Genomic DNA, 12,494 nt, shown 5'->3' on the forward strand with positions numbered 1-12,494 from the left:
GTTTCAGGGAAGAGGGGTGCATAAAAATGGTGAAAGGAGTGGAATGTCTGTAAATCCTTCATTGCTATGGAAGCTTGGAAGCTAAGCTGCGTCTCTTCTCTTTATTGCTTGTGTCATGTGACTAAACCTTCCTAACAATGCAGTGAAAAGCTGTGTGACCAGTCTCATACAGAACACTTCTAGGTTTTGTTTTATTAGAAAAGATAAGCATTGCACTAGCAAAGTTTTTCACTTTGAACTCTTTATTAACAGATGAAAGTGAAAGTCGTTCACTCACATCCAACACTTTGTGACCCCATGGATTGTAACCCACCAGGCTCCTCTCTCCTTGGGATTCTCCAGAGAAGAATACTGGAGTGGAGTGGCATTCCCTTCTCCAGGGGATATTACAGACCCAGAGACTGAACCCAGATCTCCTTCAGGAGATTCTCTACCATCTGCACCACCAGGGAATAGATAACTAATATTATTTAGTGGGCTTCCCATGTGGCTCAGAGGTAAAAGAACACTACCAGTGCAGGAGACACAGGAGACTTGGGTTTGAACCCCTGGTTGGAGGAAATGACAACCCACTCCAGTACTCTTGACTGGGAAATCCCATGCACAAAGAAGCCTGGTGGGCCACAGGCCACAGGGTCGCAAAGAATCGAACACAACTGAACAACTGTTCACGGATGCACGCATGGTATTTTTTTTTATTAACGGGAAAACCAGATTGGAGATAAAAAAAAAATAAACATCAGATTTAACAATATGCATTGAAAGAATTCAGCTTGATATTAATGGCAGGGGTCTCAAAGGGGAGAGTATTTCAGAACCTTTCACTGATTTATTTATTTTACCAAGAAAAAGCACTGCATTGGATCAAAGTTAAGCTAATTACCAGAATGTATTTAGACATCCCTAAACAGAGGCTAGGATCTTTATAAACACCTCTCGCACTCTTGTCTGGAGATGAAACAGGGCTATACCATTTAGAAGACCATGTAAATGATTCTCGCCAAATCACCGAGCGAGTCTGAAATGACTTTACAGGCAAGTTTCTCCCTCGGGTACCAACTGTGTCCCGGTGCCCACAGCGCTCTGTTCGCAGGATCAGCCCTCTGGGTCCTCTCCCTGGCTTCATCTCTTTCTCAACCCCTACTTCAAAAAGCAGATGATAAAGGCCATTCTCCCAGGCATATTTTCTAGCTGCAACTATTAGCATTTTATTCTCATTTTCCTTTTTTTTTTTTTGCAATTAAAAAAAAAATAGGTAGAGCTCTTTTCCAAATCATTGCATTCCTCTTGGCTACAGATGGGGCCACCTGCAAGTCATTCTGCTCTCTCCAGCTCCACAGAGGGGGAGAAAAGGCAGGCACTGTGTTTTCTGCCCCTGCCCCCCACGTCTTATCCTTGTGTCTCTCAAAGAATGCCCCAGAAGCACAATTGTCACATTTCAAGCAAGTGAGTGCAAAGCGAGAATTAGCAATTTCCAATCTTTTTTTTACCCCCGTCTCTAATCAAGGAGCATTCGGTTTTGGCAGCTCCCCTCTGGTGGAAAAGGCGTTTGGGGTCTCAGCAGCGTCTGCCCATTTGTGGCAGAGAGGCCCAGCATGACGCGGAGGCAGGCAGAGGTGGACCAGGGCTGGCTTGTTCTTTCGTTAATTCAATGACCATGAAAAGTAAACTTTTCCTGACACAGTTTTGCGGTTCACTGCTTTTATTCCCCAGTCCTCTCTGGGCACAGAACAACTTTTAACTTTACCTCAGTAATTAGCCAGCCTCAGACAGCTGAAATTTAAGTCCCTCTGAGAGGTGGTAAAGCATTTTTAAAGAGCTACGACTGAAAACCATTAGCCTACACCACATTTTTAGAAGCTTCTGAGACCTCTTCATTTTCTTTCCATATTCTTCATCTTCGAATCTGAAGAAACTGGAGCCTGGGCAGCGTAATAAATACTTAATTCCCAATAGATGGCTCCTAATTTGCCCAGGCCCATCTGTATGTAATCCAGCCAGTGAAGAAAAATGAACCCCTCCCCCCGATCCATTTACTGTGCCTGTTAACAGTCTAATTCCTAGAAACATCGGACTTTCAATACTTTACCTTAAGAATCTATTGCTCTTGGGCAAAACACCAGTCACCCTAATATAAACCCTGAAAAACAGACTGGTGATTAAGACACAAACCACGCTCTACATTCGGAACCAGCATCTGACTTTCCACTTGCGCCCTCCCCGCCTACACACACACACACACACACACACACACACACACACACACACACACACACACACACACGCGTGAGCTGAAGACTGGCTCAGTGCAGTCCATTACACTTGCCTTAAATGAACTGGCCGAACACTGGTGAATTTCAGAGTCACCAGCAAAGCCAGCTGTGGAAAGGACTTCCGAAGCAAGCCATGGATTTCGCCATTACTCCATCCTTCTTTTTCAAAAGCTCACCTCCTGGGTCTCTTTCCCTAAGTCAGCATCCAGCACCCTAGGGCTCCCTGTCAATCTTGAGCCCCTGCCCCAGACCTGAGCGCTTTTCCCTCCTGATTGCTGGTGAGCGCTCAGCCTCCCTGCCCTCTCTTGAAGCAAATCCAGGTTTCCCGCCACTCTCTTAATACAAACTACAAACCTAAGATGCCGACCCTAATTCAGGTTCTAGGAGAGCGTCTGACAGAATCTGCTGATCTCCTCTGTCTTCAAGAGTCTCCTCGAGACAATACCCTGTCTTTACCTGAATCCTCGAAATGAGTCTAATGGTAGAGATTCCTCACCAGCCCAATCATGAGAAGAAGGCGGCTGCCAATTTCTCCCATGTAGCGGGCTGGCCCTGGTCATAAACACATGTGTGGGAAGCTGAATTGAAGTGAGTAAACCTAGTATTTACCCTGACCTAAAATTATTTACTTGGAGGGCTTGTAAACCTTCTTTTCCATCATGCTTTATAAACACAATTCTCTAAACTTATTTATGCTTTTCCTTTCTCGGCTTCAAAGCTATTCTCAACTGCCCGCTCACTTCACACAGGTGTGTCATGATCAGTTGTGAGATGTCACAAGAAATTTGTTACTGGTAATAGTTTTTCTGAAGCCTGAAAAGTATTTGCTTTCTTTTTCTGAGAAGAGAGTTTTCCAGGCTATAGCAACCATCTCACAGTCTTGTTACAGTTAGAATAACCCTGACAGCACCCTTGAGAGTGTGTTGTACATGTGAAAGTCATCTACCATGGATGATAAGGAAGGGGAAAAAAAGACGTTGACAAACTCCATGCTGCAGCCCTGGATCCGGTAACTGAATATAAAGGAGATTATTGGATCATTATTCCAATGGACTTCTATTCAATTAAGTCATATGCCTAGAAGAGCAAGGCAGATAATTCACAGGAAGGAAGAAGACACCATGGTGACCCTGACCTAGAGAACAGGCCAGATCCAAAAGCTCCTCTACTCTGGCCAAACGCTGTCCTGAGATAAAGCAAACCCAGTGATGCCTGGACACCCAGCTTTTCCAAAGAAACCAGAAATGCAGATTTTAATGTGAAATCTCTGTCTGTAAATGTAAGCATGTAGGTAAAACATAAAACCTAGTTTATGGCTTGCTAAACTTTGTATCAGGGTTTTCCTGGTGGCTCAGTGGTGAAGAATCCATCTGCCAATCCAGGAGACCTGGGTTCAACCCCTGGGTCAGGAAGATCCCCTGGAGGAGGAAATAGCAACCCCCTCCAGTATTCTTGCCTGGGAAATCCCATGCACAGAGGAGCCTGGCGGGCTAAGGTCCATAGCGTTGCAGAAGAGACAGATGTGACTTGGTGACTAAACAACAACAAAGTTTGTGTTAAATGATACACAACTAGCCAGGTTGGTGTACAGGCCCCAGCTTGCAGTTTCTGGATTAAACAAAAGATTAACTCAAGAGACTCAGTTCAGTACAGTGGCTCAGTCGTGTCCGACTCTTTGCGGCCCCATGGACTGCAGCACACCAGGCTTCCCCGTTGTTGGGTTCTATTAATAGCATCGAAAGATGAGTAAGACCCAGTTCCTGACGGCAAGGGACGAATAAGGGAGAGAAGGACGCACAGGACTTGGATACCATTAGGCTAACATGGTCACCTTCCTTGGGAAAAACACAAGGTACCATTCAGCCAGGACTCAGGGCCACAGAGCTGGGAGATTTTTCAGTCTCATCCCAGGGCCGGTCCACATCCCAGGCAGCCTTTTGATGGGGGCCATGGAATGTCTGGACCCAAGCCCCCCCACCACAAAGAGCCAGCCTCCAACAGGGTCACTTCAGCAGGCGGTGGAGAGCAGACACAGGACTTCTTCATCAGGGCCCCGTCTGCCTGGGGGTGACTTGCGAGACACCGCCCCCCACGCACAGGCAGATGACTTACATACACAGAGTGGGAAAGAAAGACCTCCTCCTCGAGGCAGCTGACAGTCCGCGTGGCCAGCAGATCCCGGGATGGATTTCATCCTTCAGCCGTGTCTTTGGCTGGGCTTCCATTAAGAGGACCCAAAATGCAGAGCATGATTACCAAGCAGCCCAGTTCCTTACCAACTTAGGGGCGCGGCTCCAGACTCGCCTTTCTGGAACCTGGTAACACGCAGACCGTGTTGCAAATTATTTTCCTGCAGCCTTTCTACCTGCCGTGTGGATGGAAATCAGGAGCCCTTGGGACATGGAGCTATTTAAAAATAAATGTGGCGTATGTAACCATAGCAAGCGATTATATCAATTCTAAATGGACTTTGCCCTGAGAAAAATTTAAAAAAAGCCAAGCTTTGGGGTTTTATTTCATTTACCAGAACCCAAGTGAATCGAGCGTGATTGAAGTGCCTGTGTTTGGCTGGGCTCCTCTGTGCGATGCTGGCTTGTTGGACGGGTTTGAGTGGACCCAGCTGTAAAACTAAGAAGCCCCTCTGGACACAATCTCTTCCCAGATGCCAAAAATACCTCCTCTTTGAGAAGCTGGGGGAATAACTCTCCTCCAACAATAGGACATTCTTTTCTTTTTGAAGGTTTTATTTTTGCAGGGAATGGCAATGAGCAGGAGGTTATTCTCTGCCACAAGGCAGTGCCCAAAGCAGGGACCAAGTCCTAACTTAGTTAGGAGACTGGGAATTTGATCCAGCATCCCAAGGAGAAAAGTGTTCTACGTTTCTCTTTAGACACAGCACCCTTGTCCTAGCGTGTGTGTGTGTGTGTCTGCACACTCACACGTGCACATTGGTCAGCGTTGCCAGCTGGGGACAAGAATCACTAAAGCTTCTTGGAACCCGACTTTGTTTTTATGTCTGAAGGCATCTCAGTCACAAGAGTTCTTTCAAAAGCCCCAGTGCTGAAATATTTCACCAGGCCGTATTACAGCAACTTGGATTATGCTGCGGGAGGTATGTGCCTGCTCTTCCTACACACTGCTTTGTGGATCATTGTGCGGCCATAACCTCTTATGGAAACCTTGCCCCCTGCTTTATTTTTCTCTCAGGGTGTACTCAGCACTTCTCCCCGACAACCTTGTAGAATGAATGTCTCCCTGTTTTATTTCAGCTCACCACTTAGTTTGAAATTCTTGCTTCTTGATTCAATTTGAACAACTGTGAGAGTTCGGATTGAAACAAAACAAAAAAGCATTACCTCTCTGTCTGATGTTGACTTTCAAATTGGAGAGAAGGCTCCTGGGATTAAACAGATGATGTGTGGTATCTTCTTGGAAGGAGCAGTTTTTTTTTTTTTCTTTCTTTCTTTTTAATAGAAAATTTCTGACTCAGACAAAGAGGCCAGGAGAGTCTGTTGAAAAAATCAGAACATCTCATGTGGCTATTCCAATGGAAAGTAAAAAAAAAAAAGAAATACAAATCATGTACAACACCTCAGTCCCTATGTGGAAACCATGAACTGATGGAGTTAGGGGTTGTAATATACCTCACTGGGGATCCAAAGTAATTAAACAGTGTTGCAAACCCTAACTCTGAGTGGATTTAAGCCCTCACTAGGGAAGTACAGTCCCTTCTTTGGGAAGAAAGTGAAACTAGGCATTCTGATGGCAAATGAGAAAGCTTTCCGTTTGATTCTGTCCTTCTTTATAGCATCTGCTTTATAGCATCTTCTTGCTGTCTGTAACATTTGAGCTTATCTTCCTTATTCCAACAATAAGGAAGCAATGTTATAGCTTGTTATGTCAAAGCTGCCAGGGAAGCACGGACTTAGCCGAAGAAAGCACGTCGTTATTTTTCTTAATTATTTCAGAAATGTCATCTCCGATACCATTCAGCTTTTTGTAACTACGAGGAGAAAATTGACTAACCGCCCATTCTCCCTAGAACCGCTTTAAAAAGTTTGCAGTCAATTTTTTCGGACAGCCAGGAAACAATCTGATGACACGGGTAAGCTTTGCAGGATGATAGGAGAGCCATTACATGTAATCAGGAAAAAAAAAATATATTATGGTGTATACAGGCAGACTGTTTCGCGTCGTTCAGTTAGTTTAGGTTAAGAAATGTTTTCTCTCAGGAAATGCCTTTAAACCAGGGCTACGTTTTATTTAATGATGTGGAAAAACTCCACAAAATATCCTTATGAGAAATGTATTTAATTTTCTCTTTTTAAGCCAGTCAGCAAGTAAAGTGAGCTGCGTATTGCCCACATGACTACCACCGCCTGGCAGAGCATGCCGAAATATGCCTGGTCATGCACATTCGGAGGTAATGTTAGTTCAGAGCAGTTGGTACAGTTGCTTAGCACTTTCCAGAACCTGATTGACTTCAGCTGCTGAAACGTTCTGCAAGGATGTTGACAGATGTTGGACCCAGGGCAAACTCCCCTTGCCTATTTCTGCCCTTAAGTACGAAGGAATCAACAGAAGTGCAACTTGGCATCCCGAAAGGAGAGCCTCACCTTCTCCCGGCTTTAATGACTACCCTGAGGAAGGAGCATGGATGCCCTGCTCTGAAAGAGCAGTTAGCAACCTTGGCGTCATCCGGGTGTTCAGGGCAAGGCAGCTGAGAAAGCTCGGGAAATACGCCTGTGCCCCAGGGTGCATCGTCCTTGGCTCTCACTCTTAACGACTCTCCTAACTCAACTGACCTTGTTCAGCGTTTAATCACAAACAGGTCACACTCTGTCCTTCCCCGGGTCACCCGGCTTCTCTCTCTGACCTCTGGTGGTGACGGGCTTGTTCCACTCTGCTCTACACAGACGGTAAGGCAGTCATGACATTCTCAGAGTATGTGGGATTCAGTTATGAAAACCACTGGGTTGGCGGTGATAAAACCGTGTGCTAAAATTATCTTTCCCCCTATATTTACAATTTGCAAACTCTAATTTTGACTCCAGGTAAAAAGTAAACTGGAAAGATAGGCTGATTTTTTCGATAGAGGTAAATGTGATAGAAAATTCTTGTGCAAAATGAAATGTATCTGATTCATTTCGGATTTTCTCCCTTGTTTGACCTTCACTCTTGCTTCCAGCTCAAGGCTACTTGCTTCAGCACTACAAAGAGAAAGTGTGTTTTTCAGAAGTCAGATATGCAAAGGAAGAATTGGATCGGCAGGGCTGCTCAGGCATTTTAATTCTAGGAAAGGTGTCACAGGCTAGTGTTTTTTAAAGGATCAACTTCTACACATTTTAAATATGTACACTGAGACTGAAGTCCATACCTGATCGGCAGATTAATAGAAAATCTATGTACCAACAAGGGTATGAGCACAAGGAAATGATAGTCTTCGACCCTGGTAAAGACATTAATCGCAATTATTTTCCCGCCAAGGTTAATTGTTGGGAGTTTTCAGTGTGCTAATTGCTCTTAAGGAGGATGTCAGCCATCAGTTAAAATGAAGTATTATTGCCACACAGGAAGAGTTTCTGCCCTCCAGACTCCTGACTGACATCAGGCCACAGGGAAACTTTGGGGTATAAGACTGATACAGACAGTCACTTGAAGCCAAGTGTCTGACTTTATCTTAATCTAAAAGGAACCAGTGTCCTGAAACACAGTATATCATCTCTTTTACCTGGAGACAGATGGTATCTCATGCATAATAGAGGTTATTTTACACAGAGCTTTCAGTTCCCTGGAAATAAACTAGTCTTCCTAAGACCAAGGGCTTCCAGTAAAAAAAATCTTGTAAGAGAAATAAAGATCTCCGATAAATGATCAATTGTTAGCCCCACCCCCTCACCAGGTATCTTGTACCATTAGTCACTAGCGTCTGCTAATACCAAAATAAATAGGCCATTGACCCCATTATATGATAACCAATGGGTATGTGTGATATTGCTGAGCACGGAAAATAAATGTAACCTCTTCTGTAGGTAATCAACTGATGCTTTATTGCTTTTAATAGCTCCACATTACCTACAAGAGAGATTGATAGAAGTCTATTTTTATACTGGTAGAGACAAATATAATTGACGATCATAAAATACATACCTCCATGATTTCCCCACTAACATCTTCAACACAATATTCTATGTTTTTGCTCTATATAAAGTAAAAAATTAATTCATGCTTTTATTAATTTTCCTGTTTATGAACTTCATACAATGTCCCTTTTCTTCCCTTAGCACATGGGTAAAAATGTGGAGTTGCTTGGATTTCACTGAGTGTTTAAATAGCTCCAAAAAGTCTCTAATTATTTTTTCTCTATTCTAAAATAAAGTAATGTTAGACTGTTCAATCTTATGCCATGCACTGGACCATCCATCTCGCATTCTCCATTGGAGTCTTAATCCAGAGTGGTCACCTTAACTCTTATTAAGCTTGGCTTTGGCTATCCTAAATCTTTTTGAGTAGAGCTACCACAATTTAAGAAATGTTTTAATATTAGTGTATTATAGTTCTTTGTTTCAACCATCTTTCCTGATTATGGATGTGATACATATTCATGAGACAAAATTTAGGGCAAAAAACTCCAGAAAAATATAAATCACTTTTAGAAAGTAATGCTGGATTATTTTCCTCCCCATTTTGTTGTCCTTCCCCAGAAAAAATTTAAATTGAATATTGATTTTATTTTTTACTTCAGAATATATCACGATTATAAGGGCATATTGATTCAATTAATCTTTGAAGAAAGTGTTTTAGAATTCAAGAGGCTCAGGGTTTTTAAATTTCTTGTATCTCCTGAGAATAAGACACCTTTCTAATTTCCAGAAATAATTCCTCTGCAGTAATAGATGATGGGACCCAATTCTCAAACCTTTATTCAAGAAAAAGACTCCCAGTGGAGCCTGATGTTTAGGTAAGGACATAGCATTGAGGCTGTATTTTATGTCCTGACCAATAGTATAGCCATTCACATGTAGGTCCTCCTGGGACCCCCACAATGAATACCATCTGGCTTTGGAGAGTTGGAACACTTACATGTCTTAAGTGCTACGTAATGACTTCCTGGAAGACTTTAGTCTCCATCAACATTTTACTAAAAATGATTTCAGGAGAAATTTTTGTTTTACCTTAAACTTCTTTGGTTGAAATTGTTTCTCTTAGATTCTCTATTCTTTGTTAAATTTATCTTCAGCAACAGGTTTTTCATCCAGCTTCTAAACTACAACATGTAGTTTTTCATAAAGATTCTTGACAATCTATCTTTTGTACCATCTGTTTATCTGCCCCATCCAATCAGAATTTAATGCATGTATTTAACACCTCACTGGCTATTATCCTTGCCAGGTAGATTTTTCTCTTTTTGATTATATTTTCTTTTAAAGGCTTTCTGTTTTCTTTCTGAAGAAGTCATTTCTCTGCTCCATCACACAGGGATTGCTCTTCCTTGCCCTCATGCTTTACTTCTCAAAAGCAAAGTGACCTTTAGTGCCTTCAACTCAACATGTTACACAAACTCAAGGTTGATTCTAGGCTGCCGGAGAGGGGGGTGGTGTTCTTTGGGATTTCTTCGGTCTTGATTTTGTCTGTTCTCTGTACTAAATTTATCCACAGGACTGTTGCCACTGCTACCTACCAAGCCAAGATTTGCAAAATTGTAGATTCTCACTCAGTATTGAAAGACTTCTCTTAGGTTTATTTCACAGAGTGGTTCTTAAGCTTTTGTATCTTATTTCTGGCCAATGTGACTAAATCATAAACTCCTTGAAGGCCAGGTACTGTAACTTATGAACACTAATATAAATATGGCCAGTGCCTGACGTATGAATGACTTGACAAACGTTGAATGAAAGGATGAATGTGTCCCTGTGTCTCACCTAATTTGAAATGCTCACGTTTTCTCAGGATTGACTTTTATTCATATGTGAAAACATGTGTATCATCTATAGACAGTTTGAAAGATATTAAAATTGTAGAAGTATCCATGGCAGTGAGCTTCCGTGCTTTCACTAAAACAACATTCAGAAGAGAGTAGTCATGATGCAGTTGTGAGTGGAGACAGAGATTGTGGAGAATTAAACTTGTAGTTTTTCTGAAATCCTCTGTCCACCTAGAGCTGAAAACATCAACCTGTGTCACAGCCCTCCTTGTTTTCCTCTGTCCCTGAGTTCCCGCCTACCTGCACGTCTCTGCTCAGACAACCCCTGAGCAGACACACCACCCCTCAAGGCCGTTCTTCTGTCGATACTTCTGTCAGTAACAAGAATGAAAATTAAAAGTAAAGTGAAGTCGCTCAGTCGTGTCCAACTCCCATCAGGCTCCTCCATCCATGGACTTTTGCAGGTGAGAGTACTTGAGTGGATTGCCATTTCCTTCTCCAGGGATCTTCAACAACTATAACCCTTGGGATGTGCTAGACAATGTCTAAGCATTTTGGACCTATTAGCTCTTTAATCTCACTGCAATACTACTCGCAGATATTATTCTTGATGTCACTTTGCCGAGAACTGAGAGAACTGAGGCACCCAGAGGGTGACTCTTTGGTCTGAGGTTACCTTAGGACCTTCAGACCTGAGCAGCTTTGCTCCAAACTCCAGGCTCCTAAGTCCTCAGGCTGTTCTACTTTCTATAAAGTTCCTTACTATATGTCCGGCTCGAAAATAATTTTCCTGTAACAGCTACCCATCCACACAAGCTTCATCCTCTGTCACGTGACAAGACTTTTAAATACTGATCATCACACCTCCCTGTATTGCCTCTTTTTGAGGCTCAGCTGCATTGTTTTTTCCTATCAGATCTCAGACTGCATTAGAGAGGGCCCTTGATCCTCTGAATCCTACCCTCTCCCCCATTTTAATATCTTCACCGAAAACTGAACCTGGTCTGGTGGAGGAATGGGTTAGACTGTAGAAGCCTCATATTTTGGTGATGATGGCTCTCTCAGAATATGCTGGAATTGGCGTCTTTGGCCCTGCTCGAGTTGAATGCCCTCTGCAACTCTGCTGTAGCTCACGAGCACACTCTGGTTTGGCCCTCTCTCTGTCACCGTGTGTACTTCTCCCTATTTAAATTTTCTTAGCTGATGTGAGAGCTTCTCTGGATTATGATCAATCATCAAACGAGCTGAATTTCCCGCTCCCCGTAGCCTTTGTCGTGGGCCCCGCAGGTCACGCCGTGTGCTTCTCGCTGCAAACAAATTTGGTCCTCAGCCCCTTGCCCATCCTACATGTGCTCCTCTTGTGGGCGCAGGAAGAGCCCAGCTATTCTCCTCCATCCATCTCAGGGAGGCTTGAGATGGACACTCACTTTGGAGACATATCAACTACTCTGTTCCCCTGTCATGTGCCACAGAGACGTCCCCAAGACCCCCACAATCTCAAGGTTTAGGGGGAAGGAGGAGAGTTCAAAGCAGCACCTTCTCACGTGATAGGCATCCTAAATTCAATGGCCCTAAAGCCCTGCAATCCAGGATGGGAGGCTGCGGTGTGTGTTCAGTTCAACTCTTCGCATCCCCATGGACTGGGGCCCACCAGGCCTCTCTGTCCATGGAATTTTCCAGGCAAGGATACTGGAGTGCATTGCCATTTCCTTCTCCAGGAGGGACTACAATTCCTGACTAATCTGGGTCATTTGCAGTAGATTCTGTTGTTGAAGTGTTGCAGAACTGAGGAGGAGCTACATTTTACACGAAAAGCTGTCACCAGTTTCTAGGAGAGGCTGTGGTACCACCAGGGTCTCCACTAGACCAGGAACCACTGTGGGGGCGTTGATAGGTCATGCTTGCTTATTCTACCTTCCAGCTTCTCGGGAGGGTAAAATGATTCATCGATGGAAAACAGCTCCACAAGGATCCGAGACCGTGGAGAGAGGCGCAGCAGTGGTTTTTCATCTTTGTGGGTCACCAGGGTGTGTGGACAGAGGTGGCCCTGGGAGTCGTGTGAGGAGGAGTTTGCTTTCTTGAAAAGGACCCAGCCTTGAAATTGTCCAAAATTTGTATAGGTTGAAGAGTAAACAGGAAGGGTCTGTCCACCAAGAAAGGGAGAAGGATGTGAAGACTGTGTGATGCAAACAGTCCTTTATTCCCAGTGTAACTAATCCCCCTGACAGGCGAGGCCTGCCCAAGAAGCTGATTCGGGGGGCTGGGAGTGGGGGAGGGCTAGTGTGGTACCTCTTCTT

Source organism: Cervus canadensis, chromosome 4, assembly GCF_019320065.1.
Source record: "Cervus canadensis isolate Bull #8, Minnesota chromosome 4, ASM1932006v1, whole genome shotgun sequence".
Classification (NCBI taxonomy): Eukaryota; Metazoa; Chordata; class Mammalia; order Artiodactyla; family Cervidae; genus Cervus; species Cervus canadensis.